The sequence below is a fragment of the Bufo bufo genome, chromosome 1, assembly GCF_905171765.1.
Source record: "Bufo bufo chromosome 1, aBufBuf1.1, whole genome shotgun sequence".
Lineage (NCBI taxonomy): Eukaryota > Metazoa > Chordata > Amphibia > Anura > Bufonidae > Bufo > Bufo bufo.
The window spans coordinates 644,414,589-644,435,762 of NC_053389.1; the positions used below are offsets into that span (position 1 = coordinate 644,414,589).

General features: G+C 42.8%; 1 protein-coding gene across 3 annotated transcripts in view; it reads right to left on the bottom strand.

Annotated features, from left to right (window-relative positions):
• CGNL1 (cingulin like 1) overlaps positions 1-20,372 on the bottom strand; it is a 175,479-nt gene extending 155,107 nt beyond the window's left edge. The window contains exon 1 of one of the 3 annotated variants that reach the window (XM_040413897.1): positions 3,346-3,435. The gene's annotated coding sequence lies outside the window, so the exon portion shown is untranslated. The other 2 variants (XM_040413895.1, XM_040413896.1) reach the window with 2 other exon arrangements.
• Between the last annotated feature and the right edge of the window lie 802 nt (positions 20,373-21,174).

The window sequence follows — 21,174 nt, forward strand, 5'->3', positions numbered from 1 at the left end:
TTTGCTGAACCCTGCCAGATGCTGCAAAAACGCTAATGTGAAAGTAGCCTTTCCAAGCACAGCGCGGTACATTGTATAGTGGCTGTGTCTGGTATTGCAGCTCAACCTCATTCACTTCAATGGGGCTGAGCTGCGTCTAGGCCATGTGACCTATGTACGCAGATGTCACATGGCCTAGGAAGAGTGCCGGCCCCTTCTAACAGCTGATCCGCGGGGGTCCCAGGTGTCAGACCCCCACCGATTTGATACTGATGACCTATCCAGAGGAAAGGTGATCGACATAAATTCCTGGATAACCCCTTTAAGGGTACATCGCTTTCTTCTGCAGAAAACAGCATATGGCAGTGCCCTAAAAGAACACTGAACATAGCCGAAAAACATTTCCAGTACAACCCCCATCAGGACTGTCAGAAGAAAACATCGAAAAGTCAGTTGTGCCTTGCAGACGATTTCATTGTGGCGACTGTACTCGGCAATAGTAGACTGGAGGGGCACCTTAGCCGTTTGCCGAACGCTCCTTCAGGTGACACCTACTCCTGCCGCTCTTTCAATCCACAGCCCACTCAGCAACAGGGAGAGGGGTGTAAGCTGCTGCCAGACACCTCTCCCCAAGGACAAGAGGATAGGGCAGACTGAAACCGAACTGCCTGATCCTTATCTTGCCTGACATCTGCCGTCAGGGGAGAGTCAGGAGACCCCGTACACCAGGCCTGGCCAACCTGTGGCTCTCCAGCTGTTGTAAAACTACAATTCCCACCATGCCCTGCTGTAGGCTGATAGATGTAGGCAGTCTGGGCATGCTGGGAGTTGTAGTTTTGCAACATCTGGAGAGCCTCAGGTTGGCCATCCCTGCCGTACACATTAGCTTGGGTGGTTCAGCTGACATTTATCCACCGTGTATGGCCCGATTCCTAAGCAATTCTGGCCTCAGTAAAAGTTTTCTTATTTTTCTTAATAGTTTCCCTAGTTCGCCTCCATCGATATTCATTTAACTTCAGCACAGAACACTGCAGCATATTTTTGGCACATGAGATGGCAGAACAGGCAGAGTAGACGCTAATGTCTGTAAAGCGCTTTTGGAATACAGTAGCGCTATATAGGCGTGTTAAATAAATAAATAGGAATGGGGTTGTTTTCTGCAGTTTTTTCCTATAGGCATCAAAACTGGAGGGAAAAAATGTATGTTTTAAATATTACAAAATAAAGTGTATCTAAACCTTTAAAACAGTTACTACTAAAAGTGTCTCACAATGTATTTTTGTAATATACTTTATTTTTCTGTTTTACCTACAAAATAGGCGCCAGAAGTTCAGACGGTGTAGAATAGGTATTCTTGTACATGGTATACCGGTCGGGCCGCAGTGGGCACTGTACAGACAGGAGCACATAGCGCTGCACATGCCTGTGCCAGCTCTGACGGTCTATGCCAGGCTTGAGCAGAGCGGGCACAGTAAGGAGTAGTGACTCGATAGGCAGAGTTCCTGCCTGCACCCGCTGGCTCCGCTCTGCTCCAGCCTTCCTGAGCACATCTGTACGGATTCTAAACCGCTATGGGCACCTGAATGCCTATTTCATAAGGAAAACATAAAATTAATAAATTACAAAAATCCATTCTATGTTCAATCGTAAGTAATTGTAAACTGCCGAGCATGGCACAAATCACTCGAAATACGGAGCAAAAGCTTAATAAAATTGTGGCAAATGCCTAATCCACCTACAATACAGGCACAGTCACGCCACTATTCTGGCGCAGAGCATTTACCACCTACAGGGTTAGTAAAGCCGCCCCCCATGTGAAGGAGGTCGGAGTGTCCTGGACCTGGACTAGGAATGCCGCACTACTGCCTTCTTGTCCAGGCGTTATTTACCACCTACAGGGTTAGTAAAGCCGCCCCCCCATGTGAAGGAGGTCGGAGTGTCCTGGACCTGGACTAGGAATGCCGCACTACTGCCTTCTGGTCCAGGCGTTATTTACCACCTATAGGGTTAGTAAAGCCGCCCCCCATGTGAAGGAGGTCGGAGTGACCTGGACTAGGAATGCCGCACTACTGCCTTCTTGTCCAGGTGTTATTTACCACCTACAGGGTTAGTAAAGCCGCCCCCCCCCCATGTGAAGGAGGTCGGAGTGTCCTGGACCTGGACTAGGAATGCCGCACTACTGCCTTCTTGTCCAGGCGTTATTTACCACCTACAGGGTTAGTAAAGCCGCCCCCCCATGTGAAGGAGGTCGGAGTGACCTGGACTAGGAATGCCGCACTACTGCCTTCTTGTCCAGGCGTTATTTACCACCTACAGGGTTAGTAAAGCCGCCCCCCCCCCCCCCCCCATGTGAAGGAGGTCGGAGTGTCCTGGACCTGGACTAGGAATGCCGCACTACTGCCTTCTTGTCCAGGCGTTATTTACCACCTACAGGGTTAGTAAAGCCGCCCCCCCATGTGAAGGAGGTCGGAGTGTCCTGGACCTGGACTAGGAATGCCGCACTACTGCCTTCTTGTCCAGGCGTTATTTACCACCTACAGGGTTAGTAAAGCCGCCCCCCCCCCATGTGAAGGAGGTCGGAGTGTCCTGGACCTGGACTAGGAATGCCGCACTACTGCCTTCTTGTCCAGGCGTTATTTACCACCTATAGGGTTAGTAAAGCCGCCCCCCCCCCATGTGAAGGAGGTCGGAGTGTCCTGGACCTGGACTAGGAATGCCGCACTTCTGCCTTCTTGTCCAGGCGTTATTTACCAAGCAAACCCTCTAAAATTTCTGCCGAGAAACACCTCCCTACTGGTCAGGGTATGTTTACATGCGGCAGATGAAAGCCTGTTCCGTATTTCTGCCACATAGATCTGTGTAAACTCCATGCAGATAGAAGTCTCTGCCGCAAACTCGCCGCGTGTGAATATGGACAAACGACCGCCCGGGTTGCGCATGTCCAGGTCTATCTTACCACCTGTTCTGTAGCAGATGTTACAGCAGCACCTTATAAACACCTGCTCCTGGGCTATAACTCCCATCTGGCACACCTGCTGGGAGTCCTGATCCCACAAGCCTGGACACATGGTAAACAACCTTATCACTTCAGTCCAGTCAGTCACTGAGCACACAGATCCTAGCACCCAAGGTCATTCCAGAGGTTTAGATCAGCCACCTCATAGTAAAACCATGATCACCAGGGTGCAACATTCAGTGCACGGCTGCACCAGAAGCGCTCAGGTACCTGTAAGGTGTGAACTGTGCGCACACACGTACACCCACCGTCCTGTCACAAAGTTGACTAGACTTTTCAGCCTGCCTCCATCCTCGGCAGGTCTCCTGCTTCACATCCTCACATGACAGAGAACATGGGAGCTCACTCACCTTTCTCAGGAGTCCCCTCTGCTGTGAAGTTATTCCAGTATCCTCTAAGCTCTGCTGTGCGGCTCCCTCCCTCACCAAGGTGACCACCCCTTCCTTCTTTTGTTGAGAGGAATCCCAAATCTGGCCAGACGCCACACTGCCATCTACTGTGCGAGCAAGGGCTCTGCATCAAGCCGCAGACTAGTGGCCGAGCCAGTTCTCTGTCCTCCGTGTCCCCCGGATGAACCTCATCAAGTGCTTAAAGGGGAATTCCATTAAAATGTGGTATTATAGGGAAATATGTCAGAAAGGTTAAGTTTCTTAAAGTTTTTCCATCGTCTACTGCTTCACATCATGTTGAGTGCTGTCAGTATGGAGATGAAGTCATAATACGGTGTACCTGAATTGAGGGGAACTATATCCCTAAGGCCTATTGCACACGACCGTATGTCTTTTTCAGTGTTTTGCGGTCCGTTTTAAACGGATCCGTTGTTCCGTTTTTTGTTTCCGTTGTGTTTCCGTTTCCGTTCCGTTTTTCCGTTCCGTTTTTCCGTATGGCAAATACAGTATACAGTAATTTCATAGAAAAAAATGGGCTGGGCATAACATTTTCAATAGATGGATCCGCAAAAAACGGAACGGATACGGAAGACATACGGATGCACTTCCGTATGCATTCCGTTTTTTTGCGGACCCATAGACTTTAATGGAGCCACGGAACGTGATTTGCGGCCAAATATAGGACATGTTCTATGTTAAAACGGAACGGAAAAACGGAAAAACGGAAACGGAATGCATACGGAGTACATTCCGTTTTTTTTGCGGACCCATTGAAATCAATGGTTCCGTATACGGACCGTATACGGACCGCAAAAAACGGCCAGTAAACGGGAAAAAAAAACGGCCGTGTGAATGAGGCCTAACTCACTATATTAACACGATCCTGCTATTAAGCATCTTTGCTGTCCACCTATTACCATCTGGATTCTAATCTATGAACTATACCCTACCATCTGACAATTATAGAATAGTGGATTTATCAGTTACACTATTGTTTTCTATGGAAAGTGTGGACCTCTAATTCAGCTTTTGTCTGGATCCTATTCAGCGGGTCGTGTATCATTAGGCTTGTGCAATCATCAGGCAGCGTATTTAAGATTGCGCATACATTTGTTTTCATGTCTGGTGTTTGATATTGTTGCGCCATTATATTATATTATTTTATCATCATCATTGTTTTATCTTATTGTTCAAGTGGATATTTCTATGCAATTTTATAAATTTTAGAATTTTTCCCATTTAGTGAGTGCCCTTCCACATTCCAATTTAATTTAGCTTCTCTTGGGATGGGCGAGTCCAGTGAAGTGTGCACCCATTTTATTGTACCCAATTGGTGAGCCACCGATCACACATAACCTATAAAAAAAATATGATGTTTTAGTGTCTCCATATTCCGAGAGCCATAGTTTTTTTCAGTTTTTGGGCGATAGGGTCTCATTTTTTGCGGGATGACTGTTTGATTGGCACTATTTTGGGGTGCCTATGACTTTTTGATCGCTTGCTATTACACTTTTTGTGATGTAAGGTGACAAAAAATGGTTTATTTAGCACAGTTTTTATTTTTATTTTTTTACGGTGTTTATCTGAGGGGTTAGGTCATGTGATATTTTTATAGAGCCGGTCGATACGGATGCGGCGATACCTAATATGTATACTATTTTTTATTTATGTAAGTTTTACACAATAATATCATTTTTGAAACAAAAAAAATTATGTTTTAGTGTCTCCATATTCTGAGCCATAGTTTTTTTATTTTTTGGGCGATTGTCTCAGGTAGGGGCTCATTTTTTGCAGGATGAGGTGACGGTTAGATTGGTACTATTTATGTGGGCAAACGCCTTTTTTATCGCTTGCTGTTGTTCTTTTTGTAATGTAAGGTGACAAAAAAATTGTTTATTTAGCACAGTTTTTATTTTTTATGGTGTTCATCTGAGGGGTTAGTTCATGTGATATGTTAATAGATCTGGTCGATACGGACGCGGCGATACCTAATATGTCTACTTTTTTTCCCCCTATTTTTTAACAGTTTTTTTTAAACTTTATTTGGGGAAAATGACGTTTTTGTTTATTTTTGCTTTTAATTTTTGGGGGGGAAAACTTTATTTTTTCAACTTTATTTTAACTTTATTTTTTGTCCCACTTTGGGACTTGAGCTTTTGGGGGTCTAATCCCTTTTACAATGCATTCCAATACTTCTGTATTGGAATGCATTGGCTGTATGAGTAATACTATGAGTATTACTCATACAGATTCCGGCCTGTGAGATCCAGGGGGCTGGATATCACAGGCTCGTCACCGGAAGGCAGCGCAGATGCCTAAGGAAGGCATCGCGCTGCCTTCCATGCCATCGGGTCCCCCCTACAGCCGCATGGGGACCCGATGGCACCTCCGATCACCGCCGTCGCATAAGGTAAAAGCCGCAAACCGCAGGTCTGAATTGACCTGCGGTTTGCGGCGATCGCCGACACGGGGGGTTCACGGGACCCCCCTCCGGCGTTGTGATAGGATGCCCTCTGAATGATTTCAGCGGACATCCTGTTCCGATCACCGCCCGCAGCGCCGCAATCTAGTTTTAAACTTAGGACGTACCGGTACGCCCTGAGTCCTTAAGGACTCGGCAAACATGGTGTACCGGTACGTCCTAAGTCCTTAAGGGGTTAAAGGGAACCTGTCACCGGGATTTTGGGTATATAGCTGAGGACATGGGTTGCTAGATGGCCGCTAGCACATCCGCAATACCCAGTCCCCATAGCTCTCTGTGCTTTTATTGTGTAAAAAAACCGATTTGATACATATGCTAATTAACATAAAAGAGTCATATCTTACCTGTGTGACCAGAGAAGAGTCATATTTACAAGCTCTGACTCATCTCAGGTTAATTTGCATATGTATCAAATCGTTATTTTTTACACAATAAAAGCACACAGAGCTATGGGGACTGGGTATTGCGGATGTGCTAGTGGCCATCTAGCAACCCATGTCCTCAGCTCTATACCCAAAATCCAGGTGACAAGTTCCCTTTAAGGCAATGCAAGCCCAGGAGGGGACAAGCAACCAAAATGCACTTTAGAGGCAGGGCCTCTGGACCTAGCAGAGCAGGCAGCGCTCTGCTAGCCAACATAGAACCTTTCCCCAGGAGGGGGTAGGCTAGACTGACTCACCAACACTAAACTCCCCCTGTCTCTCAGAGAGGGTTAGAGACTGGAAGGAAAAGTTCCAGACTCTGCTAAGGCTCTGCGAAGTGTTTGCTTCCACCTGCTGGCAGACCAGGCACATTACATGAACTAAAAGAAGGAAATCCAGCGGCTCACCCCTGTCTCGTATGGGTAGGTGCTCACCCTCTAGTCCTACCCTCAGGACTGGAAAGAAGTGATAAAGTATGCAGAAATGAGGGGGCACACTCAAGAGAGAACCACTAGATGGATGATGGCATAATATTTTATTACTCTAAAAACAAACCCCTAAAAATATATAAAAAACAATCATAAAATAGCATATATTAATGCAGCAATCCTATAGTGCATGACAAGCGGTGCTACACATATATGACAAATACCATATGATATATAACATGCAGCAATATAACAATGCGTGACACGCTAGTGGTATGGAACCATATGTGATAGTCCTGTAGCCGTCCTATTGATAATAGGTAGAATGTCAGCACTTTCATGCATAAATGTCCCACTGAGACTTGATGGTGATGGTGCTATGACCAAATGTCCCAAAAGATGATGCCACTACAATTAGGGCAGTGTAGCTAAATCCAATAGGACAGTTGAATACCAGTGTCCGGTATTGTGGATGTACAAAATACGTACATATATTAGATACTGGAGCTACTTACTATATCACGCCGCCTGTAGTGTCCCGGTCTCACCCCACCTTCTTGCTGCTTGACCGCAGCGTTGATTCCCCAGGTGGCCGAACGCGGCCGAACGTGGCGTCCCACGTGACCTGGTTGATTAGGGTTCCGGGTTGGCGCTTCCCTGACGTCACTAATGTGCGACTGTGACTCTGGCTGTAGCTCCGTACCGGAGATGTAATGGAAATATATCTCTTATACTTGGAACTTCTGGCTTTTTGTTCTTTACTCTTCTTATTGAATCCACGCTCACTCCGTGCTACCAGACGCGTTTCAGGGTCTACACCCCTTCCTCAGTGGCCACCGAGTGAGTGGATTCTCACTCTTTTAAAAGGTGTTGTCCCACCCACAATTGTGTTCTTTTGTGCTTGACTCAATATGTGGGGTGGATTTTGATTGCTGATAAATCATGTTAAAACATATATAAATGACGTAAAATAATAAATATAGCATCCCCACATGTAATACTATATAAAAACACTTAAAAAAACAGCTCTGGATGAAGACTGCAAGGTCAGATTATCATTTTGGGAAAAAACGCATCAAAACCGCATCAGTGTGAACTGCGTTTTGCATGCGTTTTTTATGTAATTATCAATTATAGGGTCTAACAGTGTTTCTAAACGGATAACACCAAAAATAACATCATTATATAATGTGTTCTCCGTGTAATTTCATATTTGGTGATCCTAAATATATATATTCCCAGATTGGGTAGTATGTCGTATAGGGGAGGAGCCATCCAGTGGGGAGGGGAGATCACAATGTCGATAATCGACCAAACTGCGATGTCCCATCCCCCCCGGACGACCCCCCAACAATCACAGGAACCCGAACACCTCCATCTCGGCATTGAGGCCCCTGGGAATGATGGTATCATACTCGAAGATTCTGCGGGATTCTTGTCTCGACATGTGTGCAATATGGTTACCTCCTCTCCACATTTTTTTGACTCTTTCTATAGCTGTGAATTTTAGACTAGTTGGATCACAGTTGTGTTGAATTTTAAAATGTTTCGATAAGGAATGTGTTTCTAAACCTTTTTTAATGTTTGCCACATGTTCCGCTATCCTCTTTTTGAGTGTTCTTTTGGTCCTGCCTATGTACTGTTTCTTACATCCACATTCTAATAGGTAGATGACATCCGTGGAGTCACAGGTTAAACATTCTTGTATTTCTAAGCTGAAAGAGTTTACTGTGGATGTAACCTTTGTTGTTTTTTTAGGAAAATTTGTCATTTTACAATTTGCGCACCTTCCACATTTAAAAAACCCATTAGTTGTTAACCAATTGTTTTTTGTTATTTGTTGTTTCTCTTTCTTAATTTTTACGGTTGGGGCTATTTTGCCTGCTAAATTATTGGCCCTTGTATATGTTATTTTCGGTACGTCACTCAGTAATGGGCCAATTATCTTATCATTCAGCAGATGACCCCAATGTTTGCGAATGCTCCTCTCCATCACTCTATACTGGGAATTGAACGGGAGGATAATTCTCAGTGTTTCATCTCGTAATTGTGATGGACCTGTCTCAAAGAAACTTTTTCTTTCCATCTTCTTCACCTTTTCCAGTGATTTGTCTATAATCTGGACTGGGTAATCTCTTTCCAATAATTGCTGTTTTAGGCCGGTGGCCTCTTCATCAAATTTGCTGTCCATCGTACAGTTGCGCTTCAGTCTGCGGAACTGGCTAGTTGGTATATTGATAAGCCACCGCGGAAGATGGCAACTTGCAAATCTGATGAAGCTATTTTTGGCCACCGGCTTAAAGAATGTATTACAGCATAATTGTTCTTCCCTAATCCATATCTCCAAATCTAAAAATTCTACCTTTTCTTTACTAATGGTTGGACTAAATATGAGGTTCTTGTCATTTTTATTGATATCACTGAGAAATAGATCCAGAGATTCAGCTGTGTCTCGCCAGATGAACAAAATGTCATCAATGTACCGCCGCCATAGCACCAGATCCGTCCCCAGCCTGGGAGCAATGATCTCTCTCTCCCATTGAGCCAAGAAAAGGTTGGCATAGCTGGGGGCGAATCTGGTGCCCATGGCGGTCCCGGTACACTGCAAATAGAACTCCCTTTCAAAAGAAAAATAGTTGTGGGCCAATATATATCCTACTCCCTCTAACAGGAAATCTAATTGTTCCACAGGGAGCCCAGCATCTCCCGACAATTGCTCGTGTAATGCCTGTATCCCCCTGGTATGCTCAATAACCGTATAGAGGGATCCAACATCCAGTGTCCCCAAGATCCATCCATCTACCCATTTGACATTTTCAAGTGTTTTGATGATGTCTGTAGTGTCTCGAATATATGATGGTACTCGTTTTACATATGGTTGGAGCCACTGGTCAATGTATTTGGATAAATTACAGGATATGGATTGGATACCCGACACAATCGGGCGACCTGGAGGTGCTTCCAGGTTCTTATGGATCTTGGGGACACAATAGAACATGGGGATCCTCCCCTCAGTGTCCAGAATAAATTTTGCTTCCTGATCGGAAAGAAAGCCAGCTCCTACCCCCCTTCCACAATAATCTTTAAGAATATTATAGTATTCCTGTGTTGGGTCTCCTTTTAATCTTTGGTAGGTATTCTCTGATCTTAGCTGTCTGTAACATTCTTCTGTGTAATCTCTAGTGTTGAGTATCACGACAGCTCCACCCTTATCGGCTGGCCTAATTGTGATATTATTGGCCTCTTGTAGGGATTTTATGGCCTTAATTTCTTCTCTGTTCAGATTCGCATTGATCCTGCGACTTTTTATCCTCCTCAAATCTCGTTCCACATTATTTTTAAAAGTGGCCATTTCACTACTGATCTCCTGCCTAGGATATTTCTTTGATCTCACCTTCAGATCTGTATGTAAATATTTACTTGTGTTACCTCCTATATCCATCTCCCTATTAATGGGATTTTTGAGAAAATATTTTTTAAGACAAAGACGTCTAATGAACTTCTCCACTCCTATGTATGTTGCAAATTTGTCCATAGAGTTCGTCGGAGCAAACTTTAAACCTTTATTAAGAAGCTGCACCTGGATGTCAGTCAGTACAGCCTCACTGATGTTGATTACATTGGTGGTTGGTGCTATTAATTTTTGTGCTTTCTTCTTATGTGCATGTCGTCCTCTCCGAATTGTTCGTTGTGATTGTGCCTTTGTGACCTGTTCATTGTTGGTGTGTAATGGTGTGTTGTGTCCTGATAGTGTCTGTGTTCCTGTCTGTGTGTCTGGTAATTCCCTCTGTTCTGTGTGTGCTCCCTCGGACGCTCCCTCAAATTGTATTCGTGGACATAACCCTGTGTTTTGTGATTGTGTTTCTTTGACTCTTGTCGTGGTGGGGTGGGAGTGCGTGTGTTCCTTATTCGTGCTTTGTGGTGTGGTGGTGTGAAGTCTAAAAAATGTGGTGTTGACAATGTTTCAAACCTATTTGAGATTGGTACATTCTCAAATTGGCTTAGTGTATCAATGTGTGCAACCTCCCTCTGTTTATAAACCTCAGTGGCTTCTTTTCTTTCCATATGGTTTAATTTCCTGGATTTTTTCCCTATTATTTCCCTTTCTAATGCATCTAAATTTTTGCAAATTCTTTCATGCCATTTGTGAACTGCATCAGTATCTGGGAATGTTTCCATTTCTCTTTTGAGAATATCTATTTGCCCTGTCATTTCTTCTGTCATTTGTATCCTTCTTTTGATGATCATTTGGACAAGGGCTCCCGACTGTGCTTTCAGGAAATCATCCCATTCTTTTTTGAATTTGTCACTCACCAGATCAGATGCAGGTGTCTTGGCGAGTGACAAACCCCTAGGGATGAAGCCCCTGTCCAGATATTGCGTAAGGGATCTAATCTCCCACTTGTTACGCAGTTGACGTTGCAGAGTCCTCTCCAGAACTTTAAAAACATCATCCATTGATCTTGTTGTTTCTATTGATGCCTCCCCTTCTATATTGAAGGTGAAAGCCTCAATTTTCTTGTATTTATTATCTAGGTGTTCCCAGATGTCCATATCAAAGAGAGGGGGAGCTCAACTGTTGAGGGTAATGCAATAAACCAAAAGAAGGAAATCCAGCGTTCAATTCCCAGTATAGAGTGATGGAGAGGAGCATTCGCAAACATTGGGGTCATCTGCTGAATGATAAGATAATTGGCCCATTACTGAGTGACGTACCGAAAATAACATATACAAGGGCCAATAATTTAGCAGGCAAAATAGCCCCAACCGTAAAAATTAAGAAAGAGAAACAACAAATAACAAAAAACAATTGGTTAACAACTAATGGGTTTTTTAAATGTGGAAGGTGCGCAAATTGTAAAATGACAAATTTTCCTAAAAAAACAACAAAGGTTACATCCACAGTAAACTCTTTCAGCTTAGAAATACAAGAATGTTTAACCTGTGACTCCACGGATGTCATCTACCTATTAGAATGTGGATGTAAGAAACAGTACATAGGCAGGACCAAAAGAACACTCAAAAAGAGGATAGCGGAACATGTGGCAAACATTAAAAAAGGTTTAGAAACACATTCCTTATCGAAACATTTTAAAATTCAACACAACTGTGATCCAACTAGTCTAAAATTCACAGCTATAGAAAGAGTCAAAAAAATGTGGAGAGGAGGTAACCATATTGCACACATGTCGAGACAAGAATCCCGCAGAATCTTCGAGTATGATACCATCATTCCCAGGGGCCTCAATGCCGAGATGGAGGTGTTCGGGTTCCTGTGATTGTTGGGGGGTCGTCCGGGGGGGATGGGACATCGCAGTTTGGTCGATTATCGACATTGTGATCTCCCCTCCCCACTGGATGGCTCCTCCCCTATACGACATACTACCCAATCTGGGAATATATATATTTAGGATCACCAAATATGAAATTACACGGAGAACACATTATATAATGATGTTATTTTTGGTGTTATCCGTTTAGAAACACTGTTAGACCCTATAATTGATAATTACATAAAAAACGCATGCAAAACGCAGTTCACACTGATGCGGTTTTGATGCGTTTTTTCCCAAAATGATAATCTGACCTTGCAGTCTTCATCCAGAGCTGTTTTTTTAAGTGTTTTTATATAGTATTACATGTGGGGATGCTATATTTATTATTTTACGTCATTTATATATGTTTTAACATGATTTATCAGCAATCAAAATCCACCCCACATATTGAGTCAAGCACAAAAGAACACAATTGTGGGTGGGACAACACCTTTTAAAAGAGTGAGAATCCACTCACTCGGTGGCCACTGAGGAAGGGGTGTAGACCCTGAAACGCGTCTGGTAGCACGGAGTGAGCGTGGATTCAATAAGAAGAGTAAAGAACAAAAAGCCAGAAGTTCCAAGTATAAGAGATATATTTCCATTACATCTCCGGTACGGAGCTACAGCCAGAGTCACAGTCGCACATTAGTGACGTCAGGGAAGCGCCAACCCGGAACCCTAATCAACCAGGTCACGTGGGACGCCACGTTCGGCCGCGTTCGGCCACCTGGGGAATCAACGCTGCGGTCAAGCAGCAAGAAGGTGGGGTGAGACCGGGACACTACAGGCGGCGTGATATAGTAAGTAGCTCCAGTATCTAATATATGTACGTATTTTGTACATCCACAATACCGGACACTGGTATTCAACTGTCCTATTGGATTTAGCTACACTGCCCTAATTGTAGTGGCATCATCTTTTGGGACATTTGGTCATAGCACCATCACCATCAAGTCTCAGTGGGACATTTATGCATGAAAGTGCTGACATTCTACCTATTATCAATAGGACGGCTACAGGACTATCACATATGGTTCCATACCACTAGCGTGTCACGCATTGTTATATTGCTGCATGTTATATATCATATGGTATTTGTCATATATGTGTAGCACCGCTTGTCATGCACTATAGGATTGCTGCATTAATATATGCTATTTTATGATTGTTTTTTATATATTTTTAGGGGTTTGTTTTTAGAGTAATAAAATATTATGCCATCATCCATCTAGTGGTTCTCTCTTGAGTGTGCCCCCTCATTTCTGCATACTTTATCACTTCTTTCCAGTCCTGAGGGTAGGACTAGAGGGTGAGCACCTACCCATACGAGACAGGGGTGAGCCGCTGGATTTCCTTCTTTTGGTTTATTGCATTACCCTCAACAGTTGAGCTCCCCCTCTCTTTGATATGGACATCTGGGAACACCTAGATAATAAATACAAGAAAATTGAGGCTTTCACCTTCAATATAGAAGGGGAGGCATCAATAGAAACAACAAGATCAATGGATGATGTTTTTAAAGTTCTGGAGAGGACTCTGCAACGTCAACTGCGTAACAAGTGGGAGATTAGATCCCTTACGCAATATCTGGACAGGGGCTTCATCCCTAGGGGTTTGTCACTCGCCAAGACACCTGCATCTGATCTGGTGAGTGACAAATTCAAAAAAGAATGGGATGATTTCCTGAAAGCACAGTCGGGAGCCCTTGTCCAAATGATCATCAAAAGAAGGATACAAATGACAGAAGAAATGACAGGGCAAATAGATATTCTCAAAAGAGAAATGGAAACATTCCCAGATACTGATGCAGTTCACAAATGGCATGAAAGAATTTGCAAAAATTTAGATGCATTAGAAAGGGAAATAATAGGGAAAAAATCCAGGAAATTAAACCATATGGAAAGAAAAGAAGCCACTGAGGTTTATAAACAGAGGGAGGTTGCACACATTGATACACTAAGCCAATTTGAGAATGTACCAATCTCAAATAGGTTTGAAACATTGTCAACACCACATTTTTTAGACTTCACACCACCACACCACAAAGCACGAATAAGGAACACACGCACTCCCACCCCACCACGACAAGAGTCAAAGAAACACAATCACAAAACACAGGGTTATGTCCACGAATACAATTTGAGGGAGCGTCCGAGGGAGCACACACAGAACAGAGGGAATTACCAGACACACAGACAGGAACACAGACACTATCAGGACACAACACACCATTACACACCAACAATGAACAGGTCACAAAGGCACAATCACAACGAACAATTCGGAGAGGACGACATGCACATAAGAAGAAAGCACAAAAATTAATAGCACCAACCACCAATGTAATCAACATCAGTGAGGCTGTACTGACTGACATCCAGGTGCAGCTTCTTAATAAAGGTTTAAAGTTTGCTCCGACGAACTCTATGGACAAATTTGCAACATACATAGGAGTGGAGAAGTTCATTAGACGTCTTTGTCTTAAAAAATATTTTCTCAAAAATCCCATTAATAGGGAGATGGATATAGGAGGTAACACAAGTAAATATTTACATACAGATCTGAAGGTGAGATCAAAGAAATATCCTAGGCAGGAGATCAGTAGTGAAATGGCCACTTTTAAAAATAATGTGGAACGAGATTTGAGGAGGATAAAAAGTCGCAGGATCAATGCGAATCTGAACAGAGAAGAAATTAAGGCCATAAAATCCCTACAAGAGGCCAATAATATCACAATTAGGCCAGCCGATAAGGGTGGAGCTGTCGTGATACTCAACACTAGAGATTACACAGAAGAATGTTACAGACAGCTAAGATCAGAGAATACCTACCAAAGATTAAAAGGAGACCCAACACAGGAATACTATAATATTCTTAAAGATTATTGTGGAAGGGGGGTAGGAGCTGGCTTTCTTTCCGATCAGGAAGCAAAATTTATTCTGGACACTGAGGGGAGGATCCCCATGTTCTATTGTGTCCCCAAGATCCATAAGAACCTGGAAGCACCTCCAGGTCGCCCGATTGTGTCGGGTATCCAATCCATATCCTGTAATTTATCCAAATACATTGACCAGTGGCTCCAACCATATGTAAAACGAGTACCATCATATATTCGAGACACTACAGACATCATCAAAACACTTGAAAATGTCAAATGGGTAGATGGATGGATCTTGGGGACACTGGATGTTGGATCCCTCTATACGGTTATTGAGCATACCAGGGGGATACAGGCATTACACGAGCAATTGTCGGGAGATGCTGGGCTCCCTGTGGAACAATTAGATTTCCTGTTAGAGGGAGTAGGATATATATTGGCCCACAACTATTTTTCTTTTGAAAGGGAGTTCTATTTGCAGTGTACCGGGACCGCCATGGGCACCAGATTCGCCCCCAGCTATGCCAACCTTTTCTTGGCTCAATGGGAGAGAGAGATCATTGCTCCCAGGCTGGGGACGGATCTGGTGCTATGGCGGCGGTACATTGATGACATTTTGTTCATCTGGCGAGACACAGCTGAATCTCTGGATCTATTTCTCAGTGATATCAATAAAAATGACAAGAACCTCATATTTAGTCCAACCATTAGTAAAGAAAAGGTAGAATTTTTAGATTTGGAGATATGGATTAGGGAAGAACAATTATGCTGTAATACATTCTTTAAGCCGGTGGCCAAAAATAGCTTCATCAGATTTGCAAGTTGCCATCTTCCGCGGTGGCTTATCAATATACCAACTAGCCAGTTCCGCAGACTGAAGCGCAACTGTACGATGGACAGCAAATTTGATGAAGAGGCCACCGGCCTAAAACAGCAATTATTGGAAAGAGATTACCCAGTCCAGATTATAGACAAATCACTGGAAAAGGTGAAGAAGATGGAAAGAAAAAGTTTCTTTGAGACAGGTCCATCACAATTACGAGATGAAACACTGAGAATTATCCTCCCGTTCAATTCCCAGTATAGAGTGATGGAGAGGAGCATTCGCAAACATTGGGGTCATCTGCTGAATGATAAGATAATTGGCCCATTACTGAGTGACGTACCGAAAATAACATATACAAGGGCCAATAATTTAGCAGGCAAAATAGCCCCAACCGTAAAAATTAAGAAAGAGAAACAACAAATAACAAAAAACAATTGGTTAACAACTAATGGGTTTTTTAAATGTGGAAGGTGCGCAAATTGTAAAATGACAAATTTTCCTAAAAAAACAACAAAGGTTACATCCACAGTAAACTCTTTCAGCTTAGAAATACAAGAATGTTTAACCTGTGACTCCACGGATGTCATCTACCTATTAGAATGTGGATGTAAGAAACAGTACATAGGCAGGACCAAAAGAACACTCAAAAAGAGGATAGCGGAACATGTGGCAAACATTAAAAAAGGTTTAGAAACACATTCCTTATCGAAACATTTTAAAATTCAACACAACTGTGATCCAACTAGTCTAAAATTCACAGCTATAGAAAGAGTCAAAAAAATGTGGAGAGGAGGTAACCATATTGCACACATGTCGAGACAAGAATCCCGCAGAATCTTCGAGTATGATACCATCATTCCCAGGGGCCTCAATGCCGAGATGGAGGTGTTCGGGTTCCTGTGATTGTTGGGGGGTCGTCCGGGGGGGATGGGACATCGCAGTTTGGTCGATTATCGACATTGTGATCTCCCCTCCCCACTGGATGGCTCCTCCCCTATACGACATACTACCCAATCTGGGAATATATATATTTAGGATCACCAAATATGAAATTACACGGAGAACACATTATATAATGATGTTATTTTTGGTGTTATCCGTTTAGAAACACTGTTAGACCCTATAATTGATAATTACATAAAAAACGCATGCAAAACGCAGTTCACACTGATGCGGTTTTGATGCGTTTTTTCCCAAAATGATAATCTGACCTTGCAGTCTTCATCCAGAGCTGTTTTTTTAAGTGTTTTTATATAGTATTACATGTGGGGATGCTATATTTATTATTTTACGTCATTTATATATGTTTTAACATGATTTATCAGCAATCAAAATCCACCCCACATATTGAGTCAAGCACAAAAGAACACAATTGTGGGTGGGACAACACCTTTTAAAAGAGTGAGAATCCACTCACTCGGTGGCCACTGAGGAAGGGGTGTAGACCCTGAAACGCGTCTGGTAGCACGGAGTGAGCGTGGATTCAATAAGAAGAGTAAAGAACAAAAAGCCAGAAGTTCCAAGTATAAGAGATATATTTCCATTACATCTCCGGTACGGAGCTACAGCCAGAGTCACAGTCGCACATTAGTGACGTCAGGGAAGCGCCAACCCGGAACCCTAATCAACCAGGTCACGTGGGACGCCACGTTCGGCCGCGTTCGGCCACCTGGGGAATCAACGCTGCGGTCAAGCAGCAAGAAGGTGGGGTGAGACCGGGACACTACAGGCGGCGTGATATAGTAAGTAGCTCCAGTATCTAATATATGTACGTATTTTGTACATCCACAATACCGGACACTGGTATTCAACTGTCCTATTGGATTTAGCTACACTGCCCTAATTGTAGTGGCATCATCTTTTGGGACATTTGGTCATAGCACCATCACCATCAAGTCTCAGTGGGACATTTATGCATGAAAGTGCTGACATTCTACCTATTATCAATAGGACGGCTACAGGACTATCACATATGGTTCCATACCACTAGCGTGTCACGCATTGTTATATTGCTGCATGTTATATATCATATGGTATTTGTCATATATGTGTAGCACCGCTTGTCATGCACTATAGGATTGCTGCATTAATATATGCTATTTTATGATTGTTTTTTATATATTTTTAGGGGTTTGTTTTTAGAGTAATAAAATATTATGCCATCATCCATCTAGTGGTTCTCTCTTGAGTGTGCCCCCTCATTTCTGCATACTTTAACATTACATGAACTATAACAGTTACATGGAAAAATTTGCATATTATTCTGAGATGACATAAAATACATTAGATGACAGGTATTAGCACATAGGAGACAGTAGCAAGGTGTCCAAAGGGGTGGTAGTGGCACTCCGAGACATTACATATATACTACAGAGGACAGTATACTGTATATTTATATATATATATATATATATATACTACAGAGGACAGTATACTATATACATAATACAGAGGACAGTATACTGTGTATACTGTAAATATATCACAGAGGACGGTATACTGTATCTATATACTACATAGGACAGTATACTGTATATACTGTAAATATATCACAGAGGACGGTATACTGTATCTTCAAACCGGATTCCAAAAAAGTTGGTACACTATACAAATCGTGAATAAAAACTGAATGCAATGATGTGGAGGTGCCAACTTCTAATATTTTATTCAGAATAGAACATAAATCACGGAACAAAAGTTTAAACTGAGAAAATGTACCATTTTAAGGGAAAAATATGTTGAATCAGAATTTCATGGTGTCAACAAATCCCCAAAAAAGGCCATTTTCACCACTGTGTGGCATCTCCCCTTCTTCTTACAACACTCAACAGACGTCTGGGGACCGAGGAGACCAGTTTCTCAAGTTTAGAAATAGGAATGCTCTCCCATTCTTGTCTAATACAGGCCTCTAACTGTTCAATCGTCTTGGGCCTTCTTTGTTGCACCTTCCTCTTTATGATGCGCCAAATGTTCTCTATAGGTGAAAGATCTGGACTGCAGACTGGCCATTTCAGTACCCGGATCCTTCTCCTACGCAGCCATGATGTTGTGATTGATGCAGAATGTGGTCTGGCATTATCTTGTTGAAAAATGCATGGTCTTCACTGAAAGAGATGACGTCTGGATGGAAGCATATGTTGTTCTAGAACCTGAATATATTTTTCTGCATTGATGGTGCCTTTCCAGACATGCAAGCTGCCCATGCCACACGCACTCATGCAACCCCATACCATCAGAGATGCAGGCTTCTGAACTGAGCGTTGATAACAACTTGGGTTGTCCTTGTCCTCTTTGGTCCGGATGACATGGCGTCCCAGATTTCCAAAAAGAACTTCGAATCGTGACTCGTCTGACCACAGAACAGTCTTCCATTTTGCCACACTCCATTTTAAATGATCCCTGGCCCAGTGAAAACGCCTGAGCTTGTGGATCTTGCTTAGAAATGGCTTCTTCTTTGCACTGTAGAGTTTCAGCTGGCAACGGCGGATGGCACGGTGGATTGTGTTCACTGACAATGGTTTCTGGAAGTATTCCTGAGCCCATTCTGTGATTTCCTTTACAGTAGCATTCCTGTTTGTGGTGCAGTGTCGTTTAAGGGCCCGGAGATCACGGCCATCCAGTATGGTTTTACGGCCTTGACCCTTACGCACAGAGATTGTTCCAGATTCTCTGAATCTTCGGATGATGTTATGCACAGTTGATGATGATAGATGCAAAGTCTTTGCAATTTTTTCGCTGGGTAACACCTTTCTGATATTGCTCCACTATCTTTCTGCGCAACATTGTGGGAATTGGTGATCCTCTACCCATCTTGGCTTCTGAGAGACACTGCCACTCTGAGAAGCTCTTTTTATACCCAATCATGTTGCCAATTGACCTAATTAGTGTTAATTGGTCTTTCAGCTCTTCGTTATGCTCAAATTTACTTTTTCCAGCCTCTTATTGCTACTTGTCCCAACTTTTTGGGGATTTGTTGACACCGTGAAAATTAGAATCAACGTATTTTTCCTTTAAAATGATACATTTACTCGGATTAAACGTTTGATCTGTCATCTACGTTCTATTACAAATAAAATATTGACATTTGCCATCTCCACATCATTGCATTCAGTTTTTATTCACAATTTGTTTAGTGTCCCAACTTTTTCGGAATCCGGTTTGTACTTTATTTGGGCATTTTCTATGCAACTGCCTTGTATGTGAATCTGGGTTTTGCTATTACCAAGACTTGCTAGGCCCCACTCCATACTGGTTGTTGAGTATTGAAAATATAAGGATTATGTTAGCATACATATTTGTGCAATATGCCAAAAATCCTTTTTTTAAGTGCAATACAGTTTTTCCTCTGAATGTATAATTCCATGCACAATCGTCCTGCATGCAAGCTGGAAAACCACATACACTTCAGTGCCACCAAGCTAAATGAGTTGAGATCTACTAGGTTATAAACTTTCCATTGGAATTATTCATTCAGCATCACGAGGCCCAACCAAAAAGTGAGTACCTAGTGGCAAATGTTAGATATTTGGGTTTCCAACATCACCCCTCAGTCCCTGATGAATACACACAGTATTGATATAATGGCATATAGAGACATAAATATAACTCACTTAGTTGTCTTTAAAACCGCAAACCTGCAAACTGGTCAAATCTTGCCTGCCCTACTGCCCTACTTCAGTTTTTTTGTTTGCCTATGTGGACTTTAAACCTGAGCACACAAATATCAACCACCACCTCATATGAGACAGCAATGCTGATAACTAAAATCAAATGTTAGCTAGTGTAGGAAACATACTAATAAGATTGCAGCCTATAACCGAGCAAAAAACAGGGACCACACCAGCCCACATATGATATCGCTCCTCGCCCTATATCGCACACAAATAGTGATGCACATTACAATGAATTTTAGTTTACTTGATGATGTCCCTCATCACTCCCTTAAAGGGGTTGTCTCATTAAAACAACTTATCCTCTGTTGATAGGGCATAAGGCTCTGGGCCCCTGCCAATCAATAAAACAGGGGCCTGTGTTTCTGTTTCCCATGCATGTGCATCTCCACTCCATTCAACTCTATGGGAACTACCAGAGATAGCTGACCGTGGCTTTAGCAGCACTAAATAAATACCACAATGTAGCATGAAATACCTACCCAGCAATATCAAATACCACAGCGCAGCACAAACTACCTCCAGTAGCACGCTAAATACCACAATGTAATAGAAAATAACATCTCCGCAGCACCAAATAAATACCACAGTGCAATACAAAATACATAATCAGCAGTGCCAAATAAATACCACAGTGCTGCATGAAATGCCTCACCAGCAGCATCAAATATCACGGCGCAGCACAAAATAGTTTCACTAGCAGTGCCAAATAACACAGTGCAGCATTAAACCCCTCTCCAGCAGTGGCAGCAAACACCACAGTGCA